We start from the raw sequence: 13,982 nt of genomic DNA on the forward strand, positions 1-13,982 counted from the left end.
GGAAGAGACACTTCAGGGAGGCTAAGTACAAAGAGGGCATTGAGAGAGTCAGGGAACTTCCCTGGTCAAGGGGGTTAAATGTCACTGTATCATGTCCAACCTCAGCAGCAGCCTACCAAGACTCACAAGAAATTCAAGTGTTCTCTTCCCCAGTCCAGGCACCTACTCTTCTCTGGATGTGAAGTCCAGCGGAAGAACTCTAAATGTGCAATGAAGTGTTTGGTCTTGCTGTCCTCTCCCGTTTATAGCACAGCTTCAGAATGTCAAGTGAACATCTCTTTGCTATTTCTAGAATCTCGATTTCTTTCCCTCCCACTTCTGCTCTTTCATGTGTTAAAAAGGAACGTCTCCCCAGCCCCAACATGGGCCATTGGAAAGGTGGCTACTTTGGTAGAACCCACTAGGGATGCTGTCCTTGCTTGGGTTCATCTCTGACATAGGATGGCCAACTGTGGCTTATAAGTCCAATCCAAACCAACTAGTCCTGTTAATAAAATTTTATTAGAACACACTCACCCATATTTCTTTATGTATACACTTATCTGCCTTCAATTCTGGATAGCTAGGGCCAGAAGAGATGATGTAGTCTTTGGCAAGAATCTTGTACAGGAAAAGCTTTCTGACCCCTAACCTATAAGAAGTTAAGACTTAATAAAGACAAAGTTGTGGGTTTTTTTTTCAGGATCCACTATAGCCAGCAATTTGCTATTCTATGAGTTCTTTCTTCCACTCTTCTTCACCGTTTTTCCACTCTTTCAACACCATAACACTAGATAGGAAAGAAAAAAAGATAGAGGAGGAAGGGGGCAACATTATCCTTACACTACTTCCTGTGTTTGATATTTGCCATCAGGATATCTAATTTCTTCTTGGTGTTTCTTCTTTGCATACAACTATTTATCGAACTGCAAACAACCAACAACCCATCCTGTTTCTCAGGGCCCTAGCATTTATATACCTTTGAGAAGTCCCCAGAATTCCAAACACCACACAATCATAGAAACTATCTGTGGCTAGCAAAATTACACCCCTGATAGAGCATGAGGCAAATCATAACCAGCTGCTGTGGACAATTTGAAGGAGCCCCATATTCCATACCTGAGATTAAAATAGAAACATATTTCAATTTCAATGTTTTTCAAAGAAACCAAAATTCTCACTTCAGTCCATGGTGTGAATGGGGAATGCTGAGTCTGGGCAGTAATTTGCTGGCTACTTCTTTTGACTTATTCATCTGTGAGTTTCTCTTCAATGTTTTGATTTTTTTTTTTGTTCCATTTATTCTGATGGTGGTTATGTGCTATGTAAGACACAGACTATATTGGTCTCTATCCTGATGCTTTGGGAGTGACTTCTTACCACTTTTCTGTTCTCCATGAAACACGGAGAGGGCAGGTTCTTTATCTGCCCTATCTGCCTCAACCTCTGACTCACCTGAAAGTATCAGTTTTGGAGCCTGAGAAGGATTCATGCCATCTTTCATTCAGGATTTTGAGGTATTTGTGTCTTCGTAGCTTCTGCTTGTTTGGTATTATATATGGCTTTCTTTGGAACATGCATCTTTAGTGTCTTTTTCTTCCCTGGTGTTTTCCCCATACACTGGCAGTTCTTTTGACCATGCAATTGCCATATTGTCTAGTAAAATTATATTTTTTTAGTATACTGTAATTTTTCTTCTGATTTTGTTTTTGATGTTTAAATGACTGAATCCTCTCTCTCTCTCTCTCTCTCTCTCTCTCTCTCTCTCTCTCTCTCTCTCTGTGTGTGTGTGTGTGTGTGTGTGTGTGTGTGTGCCAATGTGTCTGTGTGTTTGCCCATCATGCACATTTGAGGACACATATGTGGAGGTAGAGAGCAATTTACAGGAGTTGGTTCTTTCCTTCAACCTGTGATCCAGCGATTGAATTAATATTACCAGGTTTAACCAATGAATCACCCCAGCATCCCAGCCTTCTATGCCTATGAAGTTGACTTTGTGGTCTATTCCAGTGTACTTTGAAAGTTAGAATTTAAAAAGTAAATCTAGTCATTGAAGTCTGTCACATGGATTTTTTAAAAAATCCATTTCATAAGAATATGGAATGGTCAGGTACCCAAAACTTCAGATTATTTTAATTTTTCTTTAGTTATCAAGAAAATAAGAAATACTTTGCTTTGAAGACATTGAGTGACAATTGGAGTAATGAGCTAGGAAGAAAGGGAAATGTGTAGATTTGCTGTTACAACGGAGTTGTGGGGTTCCTTTAAACAGGAATAGGCTGTCAAATTCCATGTTAAATATAGCTCTATGCTCTAGAATAAGCTTTGAATTCCAACCCAACAGTAAGGTTTTGTTTGTTTGTTTGCTTGTTTATTTGTTTATTTGGTTGGTTTTGGTTTTTTGGACAGGTCTGTGTAGCCTTGTCTGTCTTGGAACTCACTCTATAGATAAAGAGATTCACCTCCCTCTGCTGCTGAGTGCTGGGATTAAAGGCACACAACACCACTGCCCAGGTTTTTTTGTTTGTTTGTTTCAAAAACAGGGTTGTGGGTGTTTCTCAATCACCCTCGACTCCCAGCATTGCCTAAATTCTCTTTAAATTCAAATCTGAGTGAAGTTAGCAATCAGAAATTCCAGGCACTATGGTCCATGAAGTCTGTATTCCAACATTTAGTCCCTGGGTAAAACATAGTTCATAAGAAACTATGTTTACAGCACAAAGCATAAACTGAGCACTGCTTAGGAACATGGCCTAGGGAGGTAAGTTACATCATGGAAAGACATATGTCACATGTAAGAAATGAGTCCATGTTAAAGCCAGAGTTTTTGTTACTGGTGGATTATCCAGCAGTCAGAAATATATTATGACGGTTGGGTCTTGGAAATTTTCTGCCTTACTTCTTATTGTTGACTATTCTGAACACTGGGGTAGAAATCATGTCAGAAGAGAATGAACCAAAGAAGCTAGAAATCAAATGGCTGCTGTAGTTTGAGTATGCCTAGGTTCAGTCCTTGAATTTCCATGAGACAGCTCGGCATCATTAGTACACTTCCCACTCACCCTGTATCCCCTTCATTCTCCTCCCCAGCTCTCTTCTTCATTATCTGGTTTGTATTTCATGAGATGCTAAGGCTGGAAGCTGAGGTGACTTCAGGAGGACAGAGGTATGAGGTAAGCATGGTTTGAGTTGAGAGAAACAGGACCTCTGCACAAAACATCCCATACTGCTTAAACCCCTGCAAAGGACCTTTTTACTTCATGAAAGACGCTTGGAAGAAGCAGACAGACACCAGCAGGGCAGGACTACCATGTTGAGAGTGGTCCCGAGAGGCCTGAAAGCTGGGATAGCACTAAAGAGGCAGTGTGCAGCACCTTCAAGGAAGTAAATGTAAACTCTAGCCATCAGCTGTGGGCCCTGGTAGTCATGGGATTGGAGTGACTCAGTGTGAATCAAATGGGAGGTTGAGCCCATGCACAGAGGCCAACGCAGATTAAAAAACAGATCCAATACAAATGTTTTTCAAGGAGGCTGGGCAAAAGGGGCAAACACTTTCTGGAGATAGATTCCCCTAAGGTTTCAGAGGCTTCCTAGGCAGGCATGGGGTCTTTGTATTTAAGTGGCTGTGTCCATTGGATGACTTCAATGATGGGGTAAGAGAACCTCAATCAAATTGGCTCAAATGAATTTCTTGCTTCACATATCAGGAAGTAAGTCCAGGCTTTGAAAACTAGGTTTCAAGGTGGCCTTGATCCAGTGGGTCCAAGTCCTCTGATCATTCATGTCTTTCATGTCTTTTAGGAAGTGGATGCCACCACCCACAGGTCATACTGTCCACTTAGTGTCTGGCACACTGCTGGAAGCACCTCAGGGGGATGAAAATTCACCCTTAGGTCTCAGTAAAACACAAGAAGGCAAGAAGTAGTGACCCTCAGACTGGTATAGCTAACAGGAAGTTAGTGTTCCCTCAAGACCATGTTGTGTATGTTGGAGGGAAGACACCTGAACCAATCAGGAAACCATAAAGGAATCAGGAAAAAGTAGATCTGGGTGGGCAGCCATAAACATCTGCTGATCCCTACAGTGAGAGGTTGTACGAGAGGCAATTGTTAAGATGGCTGGGGCAATGCTGCCAAGCTAGAGACAGAGAGCAGAGCCTACCAAAGCTGTTCAGGCTCGCCTATGCACACAACCGAAAGCAGAGCAGAGGCGATCCCTGCAGATCGAAATTCCCTCCAAACACTGTTGGATCCCTGTGCATTGTAAATCTGCAAGAGGATGGAGAGTGTATGTAGCACTTCCCGGATTATCCCATGAGAGGACCTTGCCTCCGCCAGTAGTCTGGATCACACTTTTTGGAGGCCACACTGCCTCATGTGTGTCAAGCAATACAACTGGGAAGCCTGCAAAAGCACAGAAGGTGCAGAAGACATCCTCAGATATACAGCCCATCTGGAGTTCTTCCTGAATGTGTGCTGAGCGAATGAATCAGAAACATTCATGAGAACTCCAAGACAGGGGACTCCATCCACCATGCTGAGGTGAAGGTGAAATGAAGGTGCTGCCTTTTAAAAGCAGAAGCTTCAAATATGTTCTTTTACTTCACATTTTTTTGTTGACTAGCAGGTGCTAATTTTTAACCAGTGAGCAGGACTCTCATGGGCCCCTGCAATCCACTGGAAGGAATGTCTTTTAGACTGCTTTCTTCGTTCCTTTGGCATCTCAGAAATTCTTATTTGCTCTTTCTACAATCTTTCAACTCTAGTATGAAATCAATACTTAGTCAGAGAGTGAGTCCTGAATGTTATGTAGGTATCCTTAATTTAACTAATGAATTCAGACCAGGATTTTTTTTTTTTCAGATTGGGAATGCATCTTTTTCATCTGTCTGCACATGCCCTCAAGGATGTCCTTTACGACCTTAGGCAGCAGAAGAAAATTACGCTGTAGCTAAGTGGAGGGGCACATTATAGGATCAATGCAGGATTTTGCCTAAGTTAGGTAAATTCATATTCGTTCAGTGGGTCTTTTCTTGCAATTCAACATGAGTCTAAATTGGAGAAGATGTTTTCTTAGTTGTTTCAGAACCTGTACTTTGAGAAGTTCATTTGAAGAAAAGCAAGAAAGATTTTGATCACAATTGCAAGTGTCTCTCTCCTTCACCTAGGGCAGCCTGCAGTAGTTTGACTGATGTAATAGATTAGTGGGATCAGCCTATCCGGACGGCATCTGTGTATTCTTTTTAATGCAAAGTTTCAAAATGAACACCGAGTTTGATTAGAGTGGAAATATAATTCAAGCTTAAATAAGACCACGAAGTAAAGGATCATGTTTTAAAATATAAGAGCTCATAGGTGGGGTGGGGTGGGGATAGGGGAAGAGTCAAGTAGTTTAAGACCAAACTTTCCTGTCTCATTATTGGGGAAGGAAAGCACAGTTCTGCTTATCTGCTTTCTGAGCGAGGCAAGGGCCAAGGCCAGGCCTTTCCAGTTTCATTATCTCCTGCTCTGGAAATGCAATTACCTATGGTAGTTTGATGTCTCTTGTCAGCTGTGGGTAAGCGTTTGTGCTAACGATGCAAGGACAGCTCGGGAACATGCAGGATGCAGTTCCCAGGACACACATGCAGAATTCTAATAAGCATTTACTTCTCCAGCTGAGAGAAGCCTGCATTGCCTTGAGGGGGAAGTGTCATCTGAGACTGGCAGGGCTGAATAGGGAAACAGCACAGGCAAAGGGCACCCCGATGTCTGCTGTCTTGAAATCTCTAAATAGAAGGGGCAAGGCTGAGATAATGAGGAACTTTCATTGTTACAGCTTTGTTCCCAGCATTTACAAGAAGCCAAGCTTTGAATGACTTTGTCATGCCATCCTACACTCCTGGCCCAGAGTGGGCACCCAGCTGGTTACTGCTTGCAGTGCTCTTTAATGGAAGATGAGGGGATGCTCCTGTGCAGCACAGTCAACAGGAATTACTTACAGGATGATCCTGGAAGTGGCTTTATGTACCATCCTACTTGAGTACCAAGTTTTCCCCCCTCTCCATTTTGTCCCCACACACCCACAATTCCTGCATTATTATGACAAATCTTCTTGTATTTTGTGTATTCAAACTATCTGGAGCAGCTAGAAACTAGCTGTAATGGGTAGTATTAATTGTCAAGTAGATAATTCACACTATTTCTAAGTTTAGTATAAATCAATGCTGAGTCAAAGAGTAGGTTCTGAATGTTATGCATGTAACCTTAATTTAACTAACCAATTCAGACCAGCTTCTGTAATGAACTGGAAGTGCATTTTTGTCAGTTGTCTGGACATGCCCTCAAGGCTGTCTTTTTTTTTTTTTTTTTTTTTTTTTTTTTTTTTTTTTTGTCTTAGCCAGAAGAAGAAAATGAAGCTAGAGTCACCTAGGAGATGGGCCTCTGGGCATACCTGTGCAAGATTGTATTGATTATTTTAATTGATGTGGGAAGACTCTCCCACTGTGGGTGGCACCATTCCCTGCCCCAGAGTCCTAAAGAAAACTAACTGAGCGGCAGTGTGCATTCATTGTTCTCTGCTTCCTGTTTGTGGCTGTGACTTGGCCAGGTGCTGCAAGCTCCTGCTGCCTTGACTTCTCTGTCATGATGGACTGTACCTTGAACTGTGTGATAAAATAACCCCGTTCCCCCTTGGTTGCTTTAGTCAGTATTTTATCATAGCAACAGGAAAAGAGATAAAGATGCCAGCTTTTAGCAGAAGCACAGAAAATGAGCAGGAAGAATGGAGGAAGAGTAGAGGAAGAGGCTGAGGCTCTAACAGTCTTCAGGTCTTACAGTTAGTCTCTGGGAACTAAACACAGCCTATGCAAGCACATGCTATGATTATAAATAAAAAGCAGAGGCTCTTTACTGCTCTGTCCCTCCTGCTTCCTGTTACATTGGAGTGCAGTGGTGACTGTCTTCTCCTCTGTAACAGGACAGTGAACCCTGGCCTTTCTTTCTTTCTTTCTTTCTTTCTTTCTTTCTTTCTTTCTTTCTTTCTTTTCTTTCTTTCTTTCTTTCTTTTTTTATTAGATACTTTATTTATTTACAATATAGATGTCATCCCCTTCCCCCATTTTCCCTCCATAGAACCCCCATCCCATCCCCCCTCCTCCTTTATGCTTTTATACCATTTTGATTACATGCGTGTATTAAGGCCAGTTCTACATTGAGGGTTTGAACCCGGGCTTTTCAATAAATGCTCATCGAGTTGAATCCATGAAATTCTTTCCACAGAGTGCTTAGCCCCACTGCCATTTGACTTCTTACCGGCATCTGTTGCTTGTTTCTCATCTGTTTCTATGACATTGCAGGAGGATCAATCAGTGATATTTTCAATTATTTGATAGAAAGTACACTAAACAAATAGGAACTTGTATTACCTTAATTTTAAGTTGTTAGTTTTCTGTAACATGCTTAATATTCACCACAAAACGCCTAAAGTCACAAAATGCTCTCTCTGGGTACCACTAAATTGACTTTGTTTTTCCTAGCAAAGGGGCTTTCGTTTCATTTGTATCTGCTTAGGTTTCTTCATTTTCCGATACCTCATTTAAAAAAAAAAAAAAACAATAGAAAGTACCTGCTGTTTTATTATCTGCTGTACATAGCTTCCATTTGATGAATTGTTTGGCTGATGTTTTTAGGCAAATAAGCAAATTAATTTATAGAAGCTATTAATACCAATTATTAATGCTTTTCATTTTGTTGGTTTCAGCAATCTCTACATGACACACACTGCAGCGAAATGGAAATTGATTTCACCAGCTTTGGCAACACTGCAGTGTTTTGTAGCCTTTGCAATGATGTTTATTTGAAAAAGCTGGGTTGAATTATCCTTTTTTTGCCTGAATAGCAAGGTGCTGATGGGTACCAATTTTGTATTGCACTTGACAATTAAAAGTGAATTCAAGCGTTCTTACATTGTTCTTGGTTTTTGTCACATAGTGAGACTGTAACACACCTATCAGAAAACATCACCCAAGCTTATTAGCATCTTATATTTATATGTGGATCTGTTTGGTTAGTTTTCGTTAATTTGACACAAGCTGGGGTCATCTAGGAAGATGGAATTCAATTGAGAACACATCTCTATCAGATTGCCTGTAGGTTGTTGGGAGCCGACTTTAGCAGAAAGCGGCTAGATCAACTTTGCAGCCATCTGGAACCATATACCCTGACGAAAGATTTGGTTTTCAATAGCCTACAACAGCTGAAGCACACTCTGATATCCCACATATTTTGTGTTGCTGTTTACTGCCCCCAGGTGCAAGGTGCACGTGGTAGTCACGCCTGCAAGGCATTGCAGTTCACGTGCTGTCCACGTGCTATCTACGCCATACATGCCTGTAAGGCACACGTGCTATCCACGCCTGCAAGGCATTGCGGTGCACGTGCTGTCCACGCTATAGACGCCTGTAAGGCTTACGTCATATCAACACCTGCAAGGCACGTGGTATCCACGTGCCTACAAGGCACGTGGCAAAAGCCTATAAATAGCTCAGAATTCCCTTCAATAAACGAGACTTGATCAGAATCTCTGTCTTGTCTCCATTCTTCGCGTCTCTTCCCCTTTATCCCCACTCTCTCTCTCTCGCTAGACCCTGACCCTCGGACCAGAACGGGCAGTACGGGCTGCAACAGTTTGGCGTCCAACATCGGGCTCCAGTAAGCACAACAGTTTGGTGCCCAAGCGTGGGGGGTTCGAGACAGTAGGTAAGTTGGTGGGATCATTTTCTTGATGGGTGATTGATGTGGGAGGGCCTAGATTGTGGTAGTTGGTGCCACTCCTCAGAAGGTGATCCTGAAAGGTAAAGGAAGATAGCTAAATGTGAGCCTGGAGAACAAACCAGTGTGCAGCATTCTTTCATGGTCTCTGCTTCAGTTCCTACCTTGAGTTCTCGCCCTGATTTCCCTGTCATGATAAACTATAAGCTATAAGGCAAAATATACTCTTTTATCCCTAGTTACCTTTGGCAGGTGTTTTATCACAGTAATAGAAAACTAAGGATGGAGAGAGAGAGAGAGAGAGAGAGAGAGAGAGAGAGAGATGTTAGCCAAGAAGTTGTGTAGGAACCCATCCTGAAGAAGTGAGTCTAACCAGGTCTTGGTGAGATGACCTAACAGCCCACAGGGATTCTGGACCTTTACAAAGCAGGAGGGCTTGGGGTTCAGCCTCATGAAATACCTTCATTTATGACTCTCCAATTACACCTCTTTTGGTGTTTTCTCAATTTCTCCCTCCTAGGAATTGGCTTCCTGATATTGTCTGTGCTTTTGGGTACCCAGTGGTGACTGTTGCTCTCTGAAGTCAGTCAAATCTTTCTCTCATGGCCTCTCCGTGTTTGTGAAAATTACATAACTTGCTTAGTACTTTCTGATGTTTGATAGCTTCTGCAGATTTGAGCTTCACACAGGTCCCCATGCTGCTTCCTTGGGCCCAAGGAATTCTGGTCACAAATAGCAGAGCAGCGAGGCCCCCAGGCATGCGAGCATAGGTTAGTTAGGGTTTTACTGCTGTTAAGTGGCCACTGCCACTCTTATTAAAAACAACATATAATTAGGAATGGATTACAGTTTCAGAAGTTTAGTGCATTGTTGTCATGGCAGGAAACATGACAGTGCTCAGGCAGACATGGTGCTGGAGACAAGAGCTGAGAGTTCTATACCTTGATCTGCAGACAGCAAAGAGAGACAGACTGGAGACCTCAATGCACACCCTCACAATGATAGGCCACACCTACTCCAACAAGGCCACACCTCCTAATAGTGTCACTCCCTATGGGCCAAGCATTCAAACATATGAGTCTGTGAGGGGCATTCCTATTCAAACCATACTCATATTTCTCCCTTGCATGGGCTTGAGGCAGGACATTTCCCTTAGCAGTGACCACAGATGGATGAGTGTGCTGACTACTGCAAATAGTTGGCGCCCTAAACAGTATGTGAGAACATTCCTTTGCAGAGCTTTTTAAAGTTAAAATGTAACAATAATGGGATACCTTTATCTTGTGTACCCTCATTTCCAAAACCCAGTGCTCCCCAATATCCCCTTTTTTTTAATTCAAGCTCTTGAGTTTCAGTAAGTATGCCCATAGCTTGCCAGCTATCAACTGTGTCTTGCAATCTTGAAGGGAAGTTCTGGTGGGAGATACTCTTTGTCCCACTGTTCTAAATGGTGGAGTTATGTTTATAGAAGAAGAAAATCTGTAGAGACATAAGGAAGGTGAGAGATGGGGCAGCTGACATGCTTGCGTTTCCTTAGGGGAAACCTTTTCATGAACCATTCTTAGTTTTCAAATAGACACCCAGAGACAGAGCAAAGCAGGAGGCTCCAAACCCAGGTTACCATGGTCTAGATAGAGATTAGAATGTGTGGTATTTTTTTATGTGTATAACATCTGATTAAGTCATGGGGAACTGAAATCCACCCTGAGTGCCTTTGAGCTGTAACTCCAGCAGTTTTTAGCTACTGTGATAATTGATGCACCGTTCATTGATTGGTCTCTCCAAGCATTCTCACTGAACCAGCAGACAGATGTGAATCTGGTTTCAAAAATTACGTTCCAAATATCCTAATGTTGCATTTCTAATTTCCTGCTGATCTTGCTGAACCATCAGTCTGTGCAGCAGAGGCTAGACCGCTAGACCACTTGAATTTGCTTGACAAAAGAATATTAAGGTAAGGAATGAACAGGACGGTTTTTATTTGGTCAATATTCAATTACATCTTTTTTTCTTTATCCCGACGTTTTTTAGGTGGCAGAGTTGCGCTTCTTTAACACGCATGTAAGATTTATCTTTCCCGAGGGTAGATTTCTGAGAAATGCCTGAGATTGCAAGATGGCTAGATTTTTTAAAACAAAGCCACAGGGGTAAAGCTGTTCAGTAAAATGATAGAAATAGCAAAAAACAGAATCTGATTAAAAATGCAAGTATGCTTTAGGAAATCTTAAAGTCCTGGGAGACAGTCTTGATTTGAGAAACCTATCCAGTTTTTACCACAAATCACCTAAGCAGCAGTCCTTATATCCTGTGGATGTGATGTCTTCTTTCTGTCCTTTGCTGTGACATTACAAGGTCTTCATGTCACTAGCCACAGGGCAAACCTAGCTGGGAACCCTCCTACCCTGGCTCTGCTCTCCCTTATAAGGCAGGAGGGTCCTCCCTGACCTTTATATTTGTCAGTGGGACTGGGGGAGCTGACAGTTCAAATGGAGGTCTCACATAATACCAGTTTTCTGGATCATTTGATTTATTTAAGTACCTACAATGCCAAGGCCCCTGGGCATTCATCCAACCAACTGCTTATGTTTCCATAAATAATGTCAGCTCTGGGACTGAGCTGAATTAGGCCAAGGGCTGATGGCAGAGCTTCCTCTCATATTCCTTGAAGGCCAAGGTATTTAGACTGGGAGTATACAGGAGCCCTTTGAGAACAGCATTCCATTGGTCATTTCCAGTATATTTCAGTGATCTCAGTGTAGATTTTCCTTTGGCTAATGTAGTGACAGGGGCCCTCAAAAACAAATCTAGAAAGGCTTAGAGCCTTTGATTAAGCCTAACAGGTTTATGTTATGTGACAAATGCAGTTGTCCAACGTGCTGGTTCTTCATCGGCAGAAAAGAACTTGGAAAATGAGTTGGGTTTCCATGCGCCAAGGTCAAGGAGAATTTAAAAACTCAAATACAGGGCTAGAGAGATGGTTCAGCCGTTAGGAGTATATGTTGTTCTTTCAGAGGACCAGATTTTGGCTCCTAGAAACTACATTGGGCAGCTCAGAACCATCAGTAACTCCAGGGAATCTCATGCTTTCTTCTGGCCTCCATGGGCACTGGCACACGTATGCACATACTCACACGGGGATGCAGATATACACAGGATTAAAAACGAAATAAATCTTTAAGAGTTAAAATTCCTTAAAACCTACCCCTGAGCCATAATGATTGAAATAACCCATCATGTTAGTTAAGATGCATGATTAACCTTGATCATCACAATAAGCCAGAACTGTAACCAATACATGATATTTGTTCCTTTCTCCCAAATAGATCGCAAATGAGAGGAATCGGGACAATATTTGCAATGGGAACCCAGGAGAGGGAGTCACTTATGGCTAGTCCATCACAGGATGACTTCTTGAAGGAACTATGATGCCTCAGTACTTTTGAACAGGATTTTACTGTAAAGACCAAGGATGGCCATGAAATATTCCTGGAGTGAGAGATTCTGGACACCAAGGACCAATGAGTCTAGATACTTCCCAGTCTTCTCTTGAAGGGCTGGTTCTGTGGGAACTGGTTTCCTATGGCTTTTGAGTCTCCCTCTCCCCCTTCCTCATTAAGATAGAACATTTTAACTTTCTTTGTCTGTCTGTCTGTATGTGTGCACATGAGTGTATATGCATGTATGATGTATAAACATGAACACCACAGCATATGCAGAGGTCAGGTGGCAACTTGTGGGGGTTGGTTCTCTCCTTCTATCTTTATGTGGATTCTATGATAAAACTCAGGCTGCCAAGCTTGTGTGGAAAGTACACTTACCTGATGAGTCATCTTGGCAGCCCCACCTCGTTGGTTTCCTTAATTTTTCTTCCTGGATGTTCTCTAAGGACTCTGCTTATACCTGCTTCATTCTGGGATACAGGCTTAACTTGACAGAAATCCAGGAGTCTGGTTCAGTCCATCTATTGTCACAGAACTTGGGTAGCTGCTGTCAAAAGGATGATGTCAGCCAGTGGGTACCATGTCAGCTTAGGATGGAAGCTCTGCAGTGAGGTAGGAAGTGTACAGCACTGTATCCCAGGAGCCCTGCAGGGGGCTGGCATACCCATTAAGGAAGAGTGTCAATGACCCGGGACCACTGACCTCTTCAGTGGCTTTGGGCTAGAAATAACAGAATAGTGGCTATTTCACGTGTGTGTGTGTGTGTGTGTGTGTGTGTGTGTGTGTGTGTGTGTGTAAGAGACAAAAGAGAGAGAGAGAGAGAGAGAGCGAGAGCGAGAGAGAGAGAGAGAGAGAGAGAGAGAGAGAAAGAGAAAGGACACATGTGGAGGTCTAAGGAGAGTCAGTCTCCCTTTTGTTGAGAACCACTCTGGCCCAAGTTTGGGGGCCAAAAATGTTGCAGCCCAAGCTGCCAAAGCCTTGGGAGCTAAGTTGTTAGAGCCTGCACTGCCCCAAGCTGCTCCGGTCTGCAGGTCGGGGTTCAGCAAGAGAGAGTGAGGATGGACGTGAGGAATGGAGACCAGACAGAGTGTGATTCAATCCCATTTATTCTTCAGTCTGTCTTCTTCTCTCCAAGCCCCAAGTCTTGAGTTCCTAGTCCCTAGTTCCTAGTCCCTAGTACCTCCAAGTTCCAAGTTACTTCTTCCAAGTGCTAAGTGCCTAATACCTAATAATTCTTCTTCCGAGTTCTCTAATTCAAGTGTCTTCTTCCTCAATGCCTAATTCCTACTCCATATCGTACTGAACTCTTCTGTCTGCCTCTCGCCTTTTATATGTCTCACTTCTAAGCCATGCCTCTAAGTCACGCCCTTAAGTCATGCCCTTAGGTCTTATCTCTAAATCACACCTTAAGTCACGCCCTTAAGTCTTGGCTCTAAATCTGATCTCTAAGTCTCACACACCCAAGGGAAGATCCTGGGTATCTAAAACAAGATGTTATCAGAGTGTGCTCAGCTGTTGCAGGCTGATGTAATCAAGTCTCTTTTCAGGGTATAGGGATCAAGATGGCTGCAAGGATGATAGCCGCCTTCTGTTGGATCCCCACACCCTTTCTACCATATGACTCCTGGAAATCAAATTTAGGCCAGCAGGCCTAAGTATGGTAGAATGTATCTTTACTTACTCAGCCATCTTGCTAGCCCAAGCAATAAACTTTTAATCTTTGACTGTTTTGCTCATTTGAAGTCATTCCAACTGTTCTTACAATTGCACTCCAAACTTTATCACGCCTTTTAGGTCTTACACCCTTACATTT

This window comes from Arvicanthis niloticus, chromosome 2 (genome assembly GCF_011762505.2).
Source record: "Arvicanthis niloticus isolate mArvNil1 chromosome 2, mArvNil1.pat.X, whole genome shotgun sequence".
Taxonomy (NCBI): domain Eukaryota; kingdom Metazoa; phylum Chordata; class Mammalia; order Rodentia; family Muridae; genus Arvicanthis; species Arvicanthis niloticus.